The sequence below is a fragment of the Rhinatrema bivittatum genome, chromosome 2 (assembly GCF_901001135.1).
Source record: "Rhinatrema bivittatum chromosome 2, aRhiBiv1.1, whole genome shotgun sequence".
In the NCBI taxonomy this organism is placed as follows: domain Eukaryota; kingdom Metazoa; phylum Chordata; class Amphibia; order Gymnophiona; family Rhinatrematidae; genus Rhinatrema; species Rhinatrema bivittatum.
The window spans coordinates 708,181,436-708,199,471 of record NC_042616.1 but is presented as its reverse complement, the minus strand read 5'-3'; the positions used below and the strand labels follow the sequence as shown (position 1 = coordinate 708,199,471).

Sequence of the window (18,036 nt, the reverse complement as noted above, 5' to 3'; positions counted from 1 at the left end):
AATTTCTCTGGCTCATTACTTTCAAAGAACAGTTCTGACATGGGTATCTCTCCAAAATCTCCCTCAGTTTTTCTGAAATGGCTTTCATCTAGTAGTCCAATTGACTCCTTTGCAGACTTCTTGCTTTTGATGTACTTGAAAAGGTTTTATTGAATTTTTGCTTCTATGGTAAGTTTCAAAAGATTTTGATCTTTTTAGCTTGCCTTATTAATGTATTTATGCTTTACATCTACCTTGCCAGTGCCTATGCTGTTCCTATTCTCCTTATTTGGTCTTGCTTTTTATTTTTTAAAAGATGCCTTTTTGGTTCTAATAGCCTTTTTCATCTCGCTATTTTACCATGCTGGCACTTGTTTGGTCTTTGACCTTTTTTAGTGCATGGAATACATTTTATGTGGGCTTCCAAAATGCTATTTTTAACCCATCTCCACCTCTCATGCAGTCTTTTAACCCTTGCAACTACTTTCTTTAATTTTTGCTAATTTTCTCATTTTATCAGTCTTCTTTCATTTTGAATGCTATTGTAGTTGCTTTGCTTAATATTCTCCCGTCAATTTGCATTATGGTGGTTATTGCCAAGAACCCCTCACTCCTGTTACCCCTTGAACCAGGTCCTGCAATATATACTCCTGGGGGAATTCACAGAAAAACTTAAAATACTGCAAACTTTATATTGGTCAAAATAGCACAATTTACATGACAGTCTTTAAGTAATTACATTTTAAATGAATACAAAAAAGTTATTACTTAAAGATGCAGAATTTTAAATATTTTGAGCAGAATTTCCCTAGAAATTTACTGTGTGTCCCTTCCACTCGCTCTCCCTACTCCCCTGGCCACTTAGCCCTCTCTCCCCTCCACCTCTAGGCTCAACCCTTTCAACTCTATTGCCAGTCCCAGAGTTTGACCCAGTTTTCAGTACTGCCCCTCACACAGGCTCCCTTTGTCCCTCCCTCTCTCACACACATGCTCCCTCTCTCTAATACACATACACACACCCTCATACACGCTCCCTCACTCTCTCGCATACACACACATCCCCTCATACAGGGCCCTCTTTCTTACATACTCAGCCACACAAGCGAAAGGAGCGCGTCCCCTTCTCAGGTGGAATTTTTATCTACAGAGATTCTAGAGTACAAGTTGCTTCTCCTAGGACAAACAGGATGGTAGTCCTTACACATGAGGGACATCATCAGATGGAACCTGGCATGGAAAACTTATATCAAATGTTCTGGAACTTTGAGTATACTGAGCATGCCCTAGTCCACATGGGGTTCCTCTTCAGTCTCTTTTTTTTTTTTTCTATGGAGTTTTTGCCTCGCAGTAGAGTGAGCTTGTGGCTTTTCTCTTGAAATTGACTTTGAAAAATGTTTTCAATGTTCTGTTTGGTTTTTCACATGAATTCATCGAACGCGGTCCCTCTGTTCCCTCTAGCTTCCCCAGTCAGGTTTTTCGGTGGTTCAGTAAGCCTTATTTCGCTTCCATCCCCCTCCTGCCCTCCCGTGGCAGCAGTGCATCGGTGCCTGCTGGCGCAGACTGCCTGCTGTCACAGTCTCCCTTTTCTTTCATTCGTCATGGCCTCGTCCGGTTTCTGTCTGTGTTCCCAGTGTCTGAGGAGCATGTCCATCACAGACCTCCATGAAGTGTGTCTCGTCTGCCTGGGGGCATTGCATGATGTCTGGGATTGCTGCATGTGCGCCCAGATGACCCCCAAGGGATGTCGCGCTTGTCTTGACAAGATGGAGAAGCTCTTTGGGACGAGGAAGTCTTAGGCCTCGACTTTGGCATTGGTGGCATCTTCACCGATGGACCTGGGAGTCACACAAAGCCATCGGTGGATAGGGGCACCGGGGACTGGCCCCTGTCAATCTCTTCCTAGTTGAGGACATCTGGCTCAGCAGTAGGGAAAGACCGGGCCTAGCACTGAGGGAAGCCAAGGAAGGATCGGTACCGGTCACCCTCAATGGACAGTACCAGGCTCGGGAATGCACCAGCTCATGCCATGATGCCCCTGAAGGGACCACGTGGCAAGGAGTGCCTATCTTCCATTGATGCCAGGGTTCCTCAACAGTCTCTACCGGTCCTGCTGCCAGTCGCCCATCCACCTCCAGGATCCGAGGAATATTTGGCTACCCCTGCTGCCTCCCAGTTGTTTTTGGCATCAGCAACTTTCGAGGAGGAGCTGGAGTGCAGGGTCCAGGTGGCAGTCCAGCGGGCGTTGCAGGGCATCGAACTGGCAGCATCTGCCCTGCTGGAATGGCTCAATGTGCTTATCGGAGTGTTACCAACCGAGTTGGTGCCAGTTCCTGGGAGGCCATCGATGCTCAGCGGGGCACCGATGCTTTCCCTGATCGATACTGTACTCATTGCCGGTTCCTCCAAGGAGGAAACTCCATCGAGGCTGGCAGAGAGACTGAGGCCTGCAGCACCTATCCAGCTTCGCTGGGGTGGGCACAGGTGCTACCAATGCCCATACCTCTGAACCCAGGGCCCAATCCTCTCTAGACTACAGTGAGGATGTAGCCTCGTATGACCCCTGGAGAGATGACACTCTGGAATCCTCCGAGGACTCAGAGGGTCTCCCTTAGGAACAGTCTCCTCTAGAAGACCTGAACTTTCCAGGTTTTGTACGGACGATGGCGGAGGCGATCCCTTTTCAGTTAACGACTGAGGAGGATGCCAGGCATAATAAGGTGCTGGAAATCCTCCAGTTCATGGAGGCCTCTAAACAGATCTTGGCTTTCCCGGTGCACTGAATCTTTAGGGAGTTGCTGCTGAGGATCTGGGAGCACCCCCTAACAGTACCTCCCATTAACAGGAAGGCGGATAGGTTTTACCTCTGATTTGAGAAGCGTCAGCTGTCTCACGAGTCTATAGTGGTTGAAACCACTCTCAAGAAGGCCAAGTCTCAAACCCACACATCGGCGTCCCCGGGCAAGAATTGTAGAGCAATGGATGCTCTTGGGAGGAAAATGTTCCAAGGGGCCTTGCTCATTAACTGCATTGCCTCTTACCAGTTCTACATGAGCCAATACTCTTGCAACCTCTGGAAGCAGGAGCAAGAGGCGGCCAAGCGACTGCCTAAACAGCAGCAAGACCCCTTCTTATTGCTGGTGTGTCAAGGACAGGAGTGTGGAAACACGAGGTTCCTTCAACCTTTGATGTTTTCGAGAAGGCATCAAGAGTCTCTGCAGAATGGCACGGTTGCAGGCCTTGGATCTCCGACTGGACGTACAGGAAAGACTCGCTGACCTGCCGTGCACAGGAGAGAATCTCTTATGCTCATCTGGCGATGATAGCGAAATGGTTATCATATCCCCCGTCAGCCGTCTCTTCTCCAAGCTTGAACAGTCCTAACCTTTTTAGTCTTTCCTCATAGGGGAGCTGTTCCATCCCATTTATCATTTTGGTCACCCTTCTCTGTACCTTCTCCATCACAACTATATCTTTTTTGAGATGAGGCGACCAGAATTTAACACAGTATTCAAGGTGCAGTCTCACCATGGAACGATAAAGAGGCATTATGACATTTTCCGTTTTATTCACCATTCCCTTCCTAATAAGTCCTAATATTCTGTTTGCTTTCTTGACTGCCACAGAACACTGAGCTGACGATTTCAATGTATTATCCACTATGATGCCTAGATCTTTTCCTGGGTGGTAGCTCCTAATATGGAACCTAACATCGTGTAACTACTGCATGGGGTTTTTTCCCCCTATATGCATCACCTTGCACTTATCCACATTAAATTTCATCTGCCATTTGGATGCCCAATCTTCCAGTCTTGCAAGGTCCTCCTGCAATTTATCACAATCTGCTTGTGATCTAACTATTCTAAATAATTTTGTATCATCTGCAGATTTATTTATATGTTTTTATATACCGTTGTTTGGAGCAGTCCTTCACAATGGTTCACAAATGAAACAACCATACATAAAACATACGGTTTTGATTATCTCACTCGTCGTATTCCGTTCCAGATCATTTATAAATATATTGAAAAGCATGGGTCCTAGTACAGATCCTTGAGGGACTCCACTGTTTACCCTTTTCCACTGAGAAAATTGTCCATTTAATCCTACTCTCTGTTTCCTGTATTTTAACCAGTTTGTAATTCACAAAAGGACATCGCCACCTATCCCATGACATTTAAACTCACATAGCATTCACTAGGAGTGGAGGAGTAGCCTAGTGGATAGAGCAGCGGGCTATAATCCAGGAGACCAGGGTTCAAGTCCCACTGTCGCTCCTTGTGACCATTGCCTCAGATACAAACTTAGATTGTAAGCCCTTTAGGGATAGGGAAAAACGTACAGTATCTGAATGTAAGCCACTTTGAAGTGCTTAAAAAGAAAAAGTGCAAAAAGCAGAACAAAAAAAATAAATCTAAATAAATCACTGGAACTTGTAGTTGTTTTTTCTCTGAGGACAAGCAGGATGACAGTCCTCACTCATGGGTGACATCGGATAGAGCATGGCACAGAAAACTATGCTAAATACCACACGTCCACGTGGGGTCCCCTCCGTCTCTTCTTTTTCACGAAGCTTCACAGACTGGGAATTCACATTTTCTGGTATCTGGACAGTTGGCTGGTCAAAAGCATGCCCATGTGCTTGACCATTCGGGTGCTGGAGACACTAAAGTTCGTTATCAATTAACCAAAGTCCCATCTCTGCCTGTCACCACAATTGAACTTTATTGGAGCCCTGCTAGATAAAGCTCAGGCCAAGGTCTTCCTGTCCTGGCAAAGACCTGCCGCGATGACTATTGCGGTAGGAATTCAATAGAGCCAGCAGGTGTCAGCTTGGCACATGTTGAGACTGTTGGGCCATAAGGCTGTAACAGAACATGTCACTCCCTTGGCATGTTTACACATGCAAAAACCCAGTGGACCTTGAGGTCGCAGTGGAAACAAGCCACTGAGGACCTCAAAGTTCACATTCGAGTCACTCCATCTCTCTGGGACTCTTTGTCCTGGTGGTGGGAAATTTCAAATCTGGAAAGGGGGGTGTCCTTCCAAATTTCTCCCACCCAAATTGTCCTAACCATAGATGCATCCACCCTGGACTGGGGAGCTCGTGTAGATGAGCTCAGCACCCAGGGCCTATGGCCACCCAGGAACAGCTTTATCAAATCAATTTGCTGGAGCTCCTGGCAAACAGGTGGGCTTTCAGAGATTGTCCAATAAAATTATTCTGATACAGACTGACAACCAAGTGGCAAGCTGGTATGTCAACAAGCAGGGAGGGTATGGGCTTTTGTATCTCCTGTGTCAGGAAGCAGTCCAGATCTGGTCATAGGCCCTTTCCCATGGAATAGTACTCAGTGCTATGTAACTGGTCAGAATAGAGAATGTGGTAGCGGACAGACTAAGTCGCTCCTTCAGATCCCACAATTAGTATCTGGATTAAGGGGTTGAGAATCGGATCTTCTGCCTCTGGGGAAGCCCAGATGTGGATCTCTTCACAGTGCCTTGGAACAGGAAGATTCCTCAGTTCTGCTCCCTGTTCACAGGACATGTGGCAGACCAGCCTCAAATGTCTTCACCCTCTATTGGGGTGAGGGTCTCCTGTATGCGTATCCTCCAGCTCGACTGGTAGTGTAGACTCTCTTGAAGCTTTGCGAGAACAGTGGGACTATGATTCTCATATCCCCTGATTGACCGAGACAGATTTGGTTTCCAATCCTCAGAGATTTTCATCCAGAAAAGGATCAGGCTGGGGAATTCCCCAGATCTAATCTTACCGGATTGAGGCAGATTGGTGATCCCGACCCTGTCGCTCACAGCCTGGATGTTGACAGGTTGATACTGCAATGACTCAGTTTTTTAGAGGTTGTGTCTCTGGTCCTAGTGGCTTCCAGCAAGCCTTCCACTAGAAAGTCTTATGGACTGAAGTGAAGGAGGCTTTCCATGTGGTGTGAGCAAAAGGCCCTAGATCCTTTCTCCTGCTCCTCTCAAAAACTGCTTGACTATTTCTACACCTATTGGAAACTGGTTTGAAGACCAATTCCGTTAGAATTCATTTAAGTGCGATTGGTACGTATCACTGTGATGTAGATGGTATGCTCATCTCTGTACAGCCTATAGTCGTATGTTTCATGTGTGCCCTGCTTCAGTTGAAACCTCCCCTAAGGCCTCCCGCTGTGTCTTGGGACCTCAACCTGGTGTTAGCTCAGCTGATGAAAGCTCCCTTTCAGCCATTGTTCTCCTATGACCTGAAGTACCTGACCTGGAAGGTCATATTTTTGGTGGTGGTCACTTCAGCACACAGGGTCAGTGAGCTACAGACCTTAGTGACTTATCCACCTTACATTAATTTTTTTCATTTGTGCCTAAGATGGTGTTGAAATTCTATCTTACTATTACAGAAAATGGTTTAGGCAAATCCCTGTTAGAATTTTAGATATGTGCTTCAAGTGATGTTGTTCACAGGAATTGACTACTGCAATTCTACCCTGCTAGGCCTTCCCAAAACAACTACCCACCCTTTACAAGTACTTCAGAATGCCGCGGCTCGGTTTTTGACAAATACCAGAAAAAAGAGTCCATATTACTCCAATTTTGCAAAACCTTCACTGGTTACCGGTAGAATTCAGAATAAAACATAAATTATGTATTATCCATAAGATTTTATATGGTGAAAAGACGGAGTGGTTAAACTCGAAGATTAGACTTCATACACCCCAACATGAGTTAAGATCTGCCAATAAAGGTCTTCTTACAATACCCACAGTTAAATCCGCTCACCTAAGTGAAGTAAGAGATCGTGCAATTTTGATCGCAGGATCAAAACTTTGGAACAGTCTACCACAAAATCTGAGACTGCAACCTAATTTGAGTAACTTTAAAAAATAGTTTAAAACATGGGGATAGATTTTAAAAGGTGCGTGCGGGAGTAGATTTGTTCGCGCAACCCGGCGCGAACAAATCTACTCCCGATTTTATAACCAGCCTGCGTGCGCCGAGCCGCGCAACCATCCTCCGTTCCCTCCTTGGAGGGAAATTTCCTTCCAGCCCCCCGACCTTCCCCTCCTTTCCCCTATCTAACCCACTCCCCAGCCGGAACCATGCCCACTGCCCCGCCCCCGGAATGCCCCTGATGATGTGCCCATCGCGATACGCCCCCCCGACACGGCCCGACGCCCCCCCCCCCCCCCCAGGAAAGCCCCGGGACTTACATGCGTCCCAGGGCTTGCGTGCGCCGCCGAGCCTATGCAAGATAGGCTCGGCGCGCGCAGGGGGTGGAAGGGGCAGCTTTTCGGGGTTACGCGCGTAACCCTTTGAAAATCTGCCCCATGGTGATTCCAATGAGCGTTTAAGGTTGATAACTAAAATACAGGTTGAGTCATTTGAGTGTCAATTTATTTTATTATTGTTTCTTTTAAGTAATGAATTTAGAAATCTTTTTAGCATTATTTTATTTTGATTGGTTTATGTAATTTTATTCTAAATACTTATTTTATGTTTATTTTATATTTTTATATATACACTGTGGAGATAGAAACTCGTTTTCTGTATAATGGTATAAAAAAGCTGTATAAATAAACAAAAAAAAGATATGGAGGTCTATATTCAAAATCATTTGGTCAGCTAACTCAGATGTTAGCCAGCTAAATTAATACTTGGGCACTTATCCTGCTAAATTCTAGCTGGTTAATAAGGCTAGAATTTGGCTGCCTAAGTTAAGGGTATTTCTGGGGCATAACTGATAAGCTGTTAGCTGGCTAACTTCGATATTCAGTTAGCTGGATGACTTAGCCAGCTAAGCCTGGTCGGGCCAAAGAGCTGTCCTAAAGTTGGGTAGCTGTAGTTAGCCAGCTGGCTATATTCAGTTTGTTTATTTATTTTTTAATAGGTTTTCTAGACCGTCGTTTAGTAAAAAACTTTCACAAAGGTTTACAATTTTAAGAAAATAAATACATCTTTGAGTAAAATTCTTACAGGATATACATAGAAGTACAATAAAACAAATTTTTAAAAACAAGCAACTAAAAATCAGTTAAATAGATAAGAGCAGTATAAAAGAGTAAGCTAAGTAAAATCATTCAGTTATGCTGAAAGCTCTTTTAAACAGCCAAGTTTTCAGCTTCCGTTTAAAATTTTTAAAGTCTGACTGCGTTCTCAGCTCCAGAAGCATTTCGTTCCAGTGTTTTGGGCCTGCTAGTGAAATTGTTCTATCACGTACTGATGTTATTCTGGCTGTATTAATGGAGGGTAGAGTCAGCATACCCTTATTTGCGGATCTCAAGTTCCTTTGTGGCATATGTAACCTTATTGCAGCTTTCAACAAGTTGTTTTGGTCGCCAAAGATTGCTTTATGTAAAGTACATAATGTTTTAAAAAGAATATGTGACTCAATTGGCAGCCAGTGCAACATTAAGACTGGAGTTACGTGCTTATTTTATTTTAATTTTCTTACCCATCGGTATTCTAGCAGCGGCATTCTGTAACAGGTGTAACGGCCTGATTGTTGATGCTGGAAGACCTAAGAACAGGGTGTTGCAATAATCTGTACTGGCATAATTGTTCTAAAATCATTGTGTTTTAAAAGTGGTTTTAGTCGCCTTAACATCAGTAGTTTAAAATATCCTTCCTTTGTTTTCTTCGATATGTGTTTTTTAAAACTTAAATCCTGCTCAATTATTATGCCTAGGTCGCGTATGCTTTCACTGTTGAATGTACCTCCAAAATTAGGCGGATAAATTTATCCGGCTAACTTTGCTAGCTGGACTATGTCTGAATAGCAGAAAGATTTAAACTTCATCTGAAATGGGACACATTACATAAAGGATCTATGCCTGCCTTTTTCCTAAAAAGGTGGAAGGTAAAAAAAAAAAAAAAATTCTGGACAGTGGTGGCAAGAATTGTTCCAGAACTTTCAAAATGTCTTTTAATCCTTTATGTCCCAGTGTCTTATTTAGAAGATAGCTTCTTAAAAAATTTGGGACATAATGGGTTAACAAATCTAATAGTATAACTGAAGGGCCACGAGGAAAATTAAATGTAAGTTCCTGCGCCTAATCAAGTTTTCTTAGTTCCTGTACCTAATCAGATTTTCCAACATAGCTGCAAGAATAATATTGTCTTTAACCATGACTTCTTACACCCTTCCAAATGCTTGTTAGAAGTAATACAAGAGGACAAATCTTCATAAGAACATAAAGTATGCCATATTGCGTCAGACCAAGGGTCCATCAAGCCCAGTAACCTGTTTCTAACAGTGGCCAATCCAAGTCACAGGTACCTGGCAAGTACACAAACATTAGATAAATCACAAGCTGCTATTGCTTATTAATTACTGTAATAGTTTATGGATTTTTCCTCTAGGAATTTATCCAAACCTTTTTTAAACCCAGTTACACTAACTGCTGTAACCACATCCTCTGACAATGAATTCCAGAGCTTAATTATGTGCTGAATGAAAAATAATTTTCTTTGATTTGTTTTAAATGAGCTATTTTCTAACTTCATGGGGTGCCCCCTGGTCCTTCTATTATCTGAGAGAGTAAATAACCAATTTACATTAACTTGTTCAAGTCCTTTCATGATTTTGTAGACTTCTGTCATATCCCCCCTCAGTCATCTCTTCTCCAAACTGAACAGCCCTAACTTCTTTATCCTTTCCTCATAGGGCAGCCATTCCATGCTCCTTATCATTTTCTCATCCTTCTCTACACTTTCTCCAGTGCAGCTATAGTCTTTTTGAGATACGGTGACCAGAATTGCACGCAGTATTCAAGGTGTGGTCTCATCATGGAGCAACAGAGAGGCATTATGACATCCTCCTTTTTATTTGCCATCCCCTCCCTAATAATTTGGAATTATTAATTCCTTACATTGTTTGCATTTTTTGATTACCACAGCACACTGAGCTGACTATTTCAATATATTATCTATGGTGACGCCTAGACCTCTTTCCTGGGTGGTAACTTCTTTCCTAAAACTCACTAAATCCCCAATCCTCTTTTCAATGACCAAGTTCTTGACAGAAATTAAGGCTGAGTAGTTAAATTTCCTCCACAGAAAATGTAGATGGTGTTTTCGATGTAAGCTCTCCAGGTAAAAAAAGAAGCCATAAGAGTTCAATGTACTTGGACTCCAGATTGTGAAGCAAAAGTAGCAGATTTAGCAAGCTTCATCTGATTAGGAAACCCTTTGGGCTCTGTCAACGAAAGAGCATCTTTGCACAGCAGTCCAGCCACCACCACGGCGTCTCCGGTATCACAATTGATGACTTGGGTTATGCATGCCACAGCTGGATCTTCCAGAGGGCTCCTTCCTTTGGGGGCTAAACAGTATGCTATGTCCTGGGGAAGAGAGCACTGCTTCCCTCTTCCCCCCCCCCCCCTTCCTCTGCCCTGAACATTCCAATAGAGCAGCTGAGGAAGAGCATCCTTGTAGACACATACACAGAATAAAAGAATCCATGGGGCCGGCAGATGGAGGGTCAGAAGGCATCAAAGGGTTAACCATGACCCGCTTCTCTTCATCTTCTGAACCATACCAATCAGCCAAATAGATATAAGAAGCAAGTAATATGGATTACTTGGAGACAGCAAGGAGCACGGTATCATGGATTCCCTGGACAAAAGCCACTTTAATATTATTTGAAAGGATAAATAACCATCTTTTATATATCCTTTCCACTCCACTCATGATTTTGTAGACCAGTGTTTCCTAGGTTTGCTACAGAAAAGTCACCACTGCTTGATGTTCAAATTCAGGCCATCACCTTGCAGCAATAGACACCAGTGGTGGCTCTTAAATATGTAGGTACTCCTTTTTTGAGAGCATGACTCCTCTTCCTAGCTTACAGCATGAGTCCCAGAAGTGGGCAGCATTTTAGGGCATGTTTAGCTGGGACCCACTTTGAACAGTACAGTATCTCATCTTCCTCCTCCTGAGCTGCCTCCATTGAGTCCTTCTAGTCTGTCTTATCCCCAGGCTCAGTGAGAGAGAGAAAGTATACACTGAACCCTGAGTGTGAAGTGTTGGGATCAGCAACAGTGAATGAGCTCTGGTGGCCACATATGGCAGCCAAAGTAACTGAGCTGGCTACTTTTGCTATACTGATTTCTCCCTTCTCCTGCACTTATATATAGAGGGAGCTGGTCCATTGTAATGGGTTCATGTGTCTTCTCACCCTATCTTTTTGTTTTAAAATTTGGAAGAGGAATTGGTGGGGCTTTTGGTTCTTCCCTAGCTCTTTCAGCCCTATGAAACCTCTCCTTTTTACATTGGCTGCTCGGTGGAGTTTGGTGTGCTACACAACATTTTTGTTAATGTAGGTGTGTCTTGGGCTTGAAAAGGTTGGGAAACACAGTTATAAACTTGTGTACCTTCTCAGCCATCTCTTTTCCAAGCTGAAGAGTCCCAACCTGTGTAGTCTCTTCAAAGTGGAGTGGTTCCATCCTTTTTATTTTTGTTGCCCTCCTCTGCACCTTTTCTAGTTCCACTATATCTTTTTTAAGATGAGACAACCAGAACTCCAGATGTGATCACATCATGGATTGATACAGAGACAATATGATTTCCATTTTATTCTCCATTCCTTTTCAGATCATTCTTAACTTTCTATTTGCTTTTTTGAATGCTGCAGCACATTGAGCTGAGGATTTCAATGTATTATTCACAAGGACTGCAAGATCCTTTTACTGGGTGGTGACTCCCAATATAGAACCCAGTATTAGGATATTTTTCCCTATGTGCATCATTCCAAATTCAATTTCATCTGTCATTCAGATACCCAGTCTGCTAATCTCACAAGGTTAAGAACATAAGAAAATGCCATACTGGGTCAGACCAAGAGTCCATCAAGCCCAGCATCCTGTTTCCAACAGTGGCCAATCCAGGCCATAAGAACCTGGCAAGTACCCAAAAACTAAGTCTATTCCATGTTACCATTGCTAATGGCAGTGGCTATTCTCTAAGTGAACTTAATAGCAGGTAATGGACTTCTCCTCCAAGAACTTATCCAATCCTTTTTTAAACACAGCTATACTAACTGCACTAACCACATCCTCTGGCAACAAATTCCAGAGTTTAATTGTGTGTTGAGTAAAAAAGAACTTTCTCCGATTAGTTTTAAATGTGCCCCATGCTAACTTCATGGAGTGCCCCCTAGTCTTTCTACTATTTGAAAGAGTAAATAACCGATTCACATCTACCCGTTCTAGACCTCTCATGATTTTAAACATCTCTATCATATCCCCCCTCAGCCGTCTCTTCTCCAAGCTGAAAAGTCCTAACCTCTTTAGTCTTTCCTCATAGTAGAGTTGTTCCATTCCCCTTATCATTTTGGTAGCCCTTCTCTGTACCTTCTCCATCGCAATTATATCTTTTTTGAAATGCGGCGACCAGAATTGTACATAGTATTCAAGGTGCGGTCTCACCATGGAGCGATACAGAGGCATTATGACATTTTCCGTTTTATTCACCATTCCCTTTCTAATAATTCCCAACATTCTGTTTGCTTTTTTGACTCTTGCAGCACACTGAACCGATGATTTCAATGTGTTATCCACTATGACACCTAGATCTCTTTCTTGGGTTGTAGCACCTAATATGGAACCCAACATTGTGTAATTATAGCATGGGTTATTTTTCCCTATATGCATCACCTTGCACTTATCCACATTAAATTTCATCTGCCATTTGGATGCCCAATTTTCCAGACTCACAAGGTCTTCCTGCAATTTATCACAATCTGCTTGTGATTTAACTACTCTGAACAAATGTGTGTTTATCTCACTCCTATTTTCTTCTGCAGTTCCTCTCAATCTGCTGCCGTTTTAACAACATTGAATAATTTTGTGGCATCTGCAAATTTGATCACTCATCGTTCCCTTTTCCAGATCTATGAATGTTAAACAGCACAGGTCCCAATACTGATTCCTGTGGTACTCCATGAATTACCTTTCTCCATTTGGAAAATGTGCCATTTATTCTTAGCCTCTATTTCCTATCTTTTAACCAGTTACGAATCCACTATAGGATACTATGTCCTATCCCATTTTTTAAATTTTCTGAGGAATCTTTCGTGGGGGACTTTGTCAATTACCTCCTGAAAATCCAAATAACAATATATCAACAGGCTCGCTTTTATCTACGTTTGTTTACACCATCAAAAAAGTCTAAAAGATTGGTAAAACACTTGCATTTGCTAAAACCATGTTGATTCTTCTCCATTAAGCCATGTCTGTCTATATAGCCAGTGATTTTGTTTATAAGAATAGATTCTATCATTTTACACAGCACTGATATCAGGCTCCCTGGTTAATTGTTTCCAAAATCATCCCTGGAGTTCTTTCTTAAAATCTGCATTAAATTTGCCACCCTCAAGTCTATAGGTATTGTCTGCTTTACATGATAAATTACAAATAACTGTAATAGGTTTGCAACTTTATTTTCAAGTTCTTTTGGGACTCTAGAGTGGATGTTATTTGGTCCTGGTGGTGTGTTATGCATTAGTTTGTTTGATGTATTATATTCTGTTATCAAAGATTTGTTTTAGTTGCTCAAAATTATCATTTCTATGTACATGTTTACACTGTAAGATAAGATGGCATTGTGCACTGATCTGAAATTAAATGTTTTCAATAATGCCGGCCTTGTGATTTCTATCTACTTGACAAGTGTATATGCTTATACATGCCTTGCCTTGGAATATCTTACTGCTGTCAACAGAAAAGACATTTTTAAATGAGCAGTTCTTAATGGCTAAAAATGTGTTCAAGTAGCATGCATTATTGTTTATGTTCACTTTCCATTTAATAGATTTTAACTAGGCTCTAAGAACCCTGTATCATCTTGTTATATTATGAGCTTTCTTATTCGTCCCCAAAGGGCAGGGAACAGATTCAGAAGAGAGGATGCTATGGAACATGAAATGCATGTTCCACTTTCAGATACTAATATGTTGTACTTGAAATGCATTTAGTTTTAATGTAAAAAGTTCAGTAAAGTCGCATGCTTCAAGGAAGCCTTAGCCTGGCTGAGTCATGAAGTTAGCTAGATTGAAATACTTCTTTGGGATAAAACAAACAAAACACTATCAGATTGTGAGAGATTTTTAAAATATTTTCTTTTAAATTTTAGGAGCCTTCTTCCTAGTAATATTGGCTTCTTTGGCTGTTTTTAGAATTATTTCTCTAATGGATTCTGTACCACTGGGGAGAAAATCTTCACATCACTGCTTGGATGCACCTTAAACTTAGCATGGCCAAAATGGAATGTCTTTCTCCCTCCCCCACCTCAAAATCTACTTTCCCTCTTCTTTTATCTTCTGTGGATAGTGCTGTCATCCTTCTTGTTCCCTTGGCCTGTAACTTTGGGTAGTCTTTGATGCATTTCTGTCCTTCTATATGAACATCCAAAATGCTAAAGCATACTTCTTCCTCTTATGTTGCTAAAATCCATCCCTTCCTTTCTGAGCATGCTAGAAAAACTCATCTACTTATTTATTCACATTTATATTCCACTCTTCCCAAAGGCCCAAAGCAGGGGAATACATAACACAAAATATATTTCAGCATTTTTACAAACTGAACCAAAGAAACTGTTATGCATTATCAAGTAAAAGTAATACATTATATTTATCCTATATAAACAGCACAGAAGTAGAGAATCCCCAACCCCAAAAGCCTACAAATATTGAAAGGCATTAGTAAATAATCACACTTTAATAAGTTCTCCAAAGGTCAATATAGAACAGAATTCCATAAAGATGGAACTGCACAAAGCTGAAAGAATGAGTGCTAAAGTACAGAAGAAATTGTTATTATAAAGAACAGTATAGCCTCAATAATTATCCTCAAAATATATGCTTGCTGGCTAGTATACAAAGATATACTTTCTAAGGATAATATTAGGGGTGGGAAACATCAGACAGCTTCTTAATCCACAACACTTTCTTTGCATTCAATTTTAGTTTTTTTTAATTCTGAGCCAAGGCAAAATAGTATTCAAGCACACATTTATTCTTTTTATACATTCCTGACAATCATCTGTTTCAGGACAAATTTGAATATTAGCATACATCAAGCACTTAAAACCCTTATACTTGATTACAGAGCATAAAGATTGAACAAATAAATGGAGAGCACTGAACCCCAAGGAACACCCCACTTTAAATCCCATGAATAAGAGAACTTGTCCCCCACAGTCATCTGTTTTCTATCTTTCAAAAAAGAATACAACCAATCTAACACTTGACCTTGAATTCTTATAGTTTGTAAACAGCATAGTAGAATAGTGTGATCAACTGTAGCAAATGCAGACAAGTCCAGTAGGACAACAACGGAATCTCGATCCCTCTCAAGATTCCAGCATAAGTCATCAGAAAGGGCTACCAGAGAAATTTCCTAACTAAATCTGGCCTGAAAGCCAATTGATGGAGGTCAAGAAACTGTCAACCCTTCAGGAGATGGGTCAGCTTGTTCAATCAACTTGCCCAAAAAGCACAAGTTAGCCACTGGTGTATGTTCTCAACTTTAGACAATGCACAAATAATGGTGTCCTTTAATCTGTCAGGAGAAATCCCTTCTTTAAGGGAAATATTCACAATTCTATTAAAAAAGTGAAGCAAAGTCCCTCTACATTTCTTAATCCATAGGGAACACAGATCCATAACATTACTCTACTGAGTATGTGCGGAAGCTGCCTTATGAGCTCCTTTAGTCTTTTTTTTTTATACAGGCCTTAGCACAGACATATACCCTTTCTCTCCAGGAAATATTTTCCTACTAATCATGGTTTCAGTACCATTTTTGATTACTTTGTTGCCTCACTATTTCGGCAGCCCTCCAAACAACACTTTTCAATGCTATAAAAAAAGAAAAGATTTCTTAACAGAATGTTCAGTATTGAGATGCCCACAGTGAGTGATTTCAAAGATTATATATGTGGTAGGAAAATAGCCTTTTACCAATGGACATGATCTGTTGTTGCTGTCTCATACTGGACCATGAACAGGCAAACTGCTACCATTGGCGCATGTAACAAAATTTTAGGGCCTGGAAAATGAAAGAACTGTATAGGACTCTGAGGAGCCTCAGTCTATCCTCTTCATGGAGTGGCACCTCTTCATGCTCCATGCTCCCTGCTTCATGCTCCCCAGGTGCAGAATTAAGGAGGAGCTCCCATTTGTGAGGACTGCCATCCTACTTGTCCTCGGAGAAAAAGCTGCATAGAGTTAAGCAGCATAAAAATCCTGCAGGACCCAAAATGCATGGTGGAATCCTTTGTAGATAGAATATATGATGAATAAGGTTATAGCAGTAGGTCTATACTACAGTCCATCTGGCCAAGATGACTGTAAAATTCTACCAGAAATTAGGACAATAAATTTGGCAATATAATGGAAATTTCAATAATTCCAGTACTGACTGGGTCAATATTTCATCAGGGTTTACTAAAGAAGTTAAGTTTCTAGATGCCATAAATGACTGTTCAATGGAGCAGTTGGTCCTAGAAAAGACGAATGAGTCAGCAGCTTTAGATCTAATCCTCTGGTGTTTTGATTCTGGCTGATGTCAGCCTCCTTGCCATCAGAGCTCCTCCATGAGCTCTCTAGCCTTTCTTGCCTGCCTGCACTACGCCAGACTCCAGTACTTATCCCTGCCTAGCACATGCCTCGGTGCTTCGGCATCAAGTTCCTTTGGGCTTCCTGTTCTAACCACCCGTTTCTTGCCTTGCTCTGTGGCTTACGTACCTTCTGGTTCCCTGCTTGCCTTGCTGTGTGGCCTACAGGCCTTCTGGTTCCCTGCTTGCCTTGTTCTGTGCCTATGGGCCTTCTGGTTCCCTGCTTGCATTGCTCTTGACCCCTTGCCCAGCCTGAGACTTCCTGGTCTTTCCTTCTTCTTGCCCTGTTCTCTAGCCCCTGCCTTTTCCTTGGGGCTTCTCTTGCCTTGCTGCCTTCAGGTATTCTGTGTTTCATGTTCAGTGTAGTCCTTGTCCTGGTTTGTCCTGTCTTGTTAGTGTCTGTCTTCCTTGTTCCGATTCCCTTCCTACAGTACCTCGCTTACCTGCATCTAGTACCATGTTTACCTGAATCTAGTACCATGTTTACCTGCATCCAGTACCATGCTTATCAGCATTCTGTTCCTGTGTTCTGGTTATACCTATACCTGCACCCAGTTCCAGTGCTCTAGCTCCATGCTTACCCACCCCCACTTCCATGCATACTCACATTCTGTTCCAGTGTTCCTGAAGTTCACCCTTACCTCCATGCACCTCAGTCCATTCCAGAGGCTCAGCCCAGCTTGTACCTTGCCTCAGAGACTCAGCCCAGCCAGTTCCTCTTTCCAGGGACTCTGCCCAGCGTCACTGGACCACCTGCTCTTGCTCCAGTCCTTCTGTCCCATGTCACTCCTGGAGGTGGTGTTCACCTCACTTGGCTACAATCCAAAATCCTAACAGGGAATACCCGACCTGGTAAAAGAGATTACTATGGAGAGGCTGCTTAGCAATAACGATCATAATGTAATTAAATTTGATTTATTTACAGGAGTGAGTACATTAAAACTACTGCAGTAGCATCTTCATTTAAAAGGGATATGATAAACTGAAGAAATTAGAAAAAAAAACCCTAAAAGGAGTGGTTACAAAGGTTAAAAGATTGTATGAGGCATGGATATTGTTTAAAAATACCATCTTGGAGGCCCTAATAAAATGTATTCCATACATTAAAAAAGAGGTCAAAGTAAGACCAAATGACTATTGGCATGGGTTTTATGGTGAGGTGAAAAAGGAAGTTAAAGCCAAAAGTGTGTCTTTCAGAAAATGAAAAGCAGACCAAAATGAGAAAAATAATCAAGAGCATATTGGCAAGTTAGTTGTAAAGCAGTAGTAGTAGTAGACGGTCCAAGAGAGAATTTGAGCAAAAGCTTAGCGAAGAGACAAAACTAATAATACAATTCAAGTATATTCATAGCAGAAAGCCTGTAAGGGAGTCCATTGGGCTGCTAGAAGAACAAAGGCTATAAGAATTGCTCAGTAAGCACAAAGAAATAGCAGATAAACAAAATGGGT

General features: G+C 42.0%; 1 protein-coding gene across 3 annotated transcripts in view; it reads left to right on the top strand.

Moving 5' to 3' along the window:
• Positions 1-18,036, top strand: part of RAD54B (RAD54 homolog B) — a 203,049-nt gene that overhangs the window by 93,514 nt on the left and 91,499 nt on the right. The window lies entirely within an intron of this gene.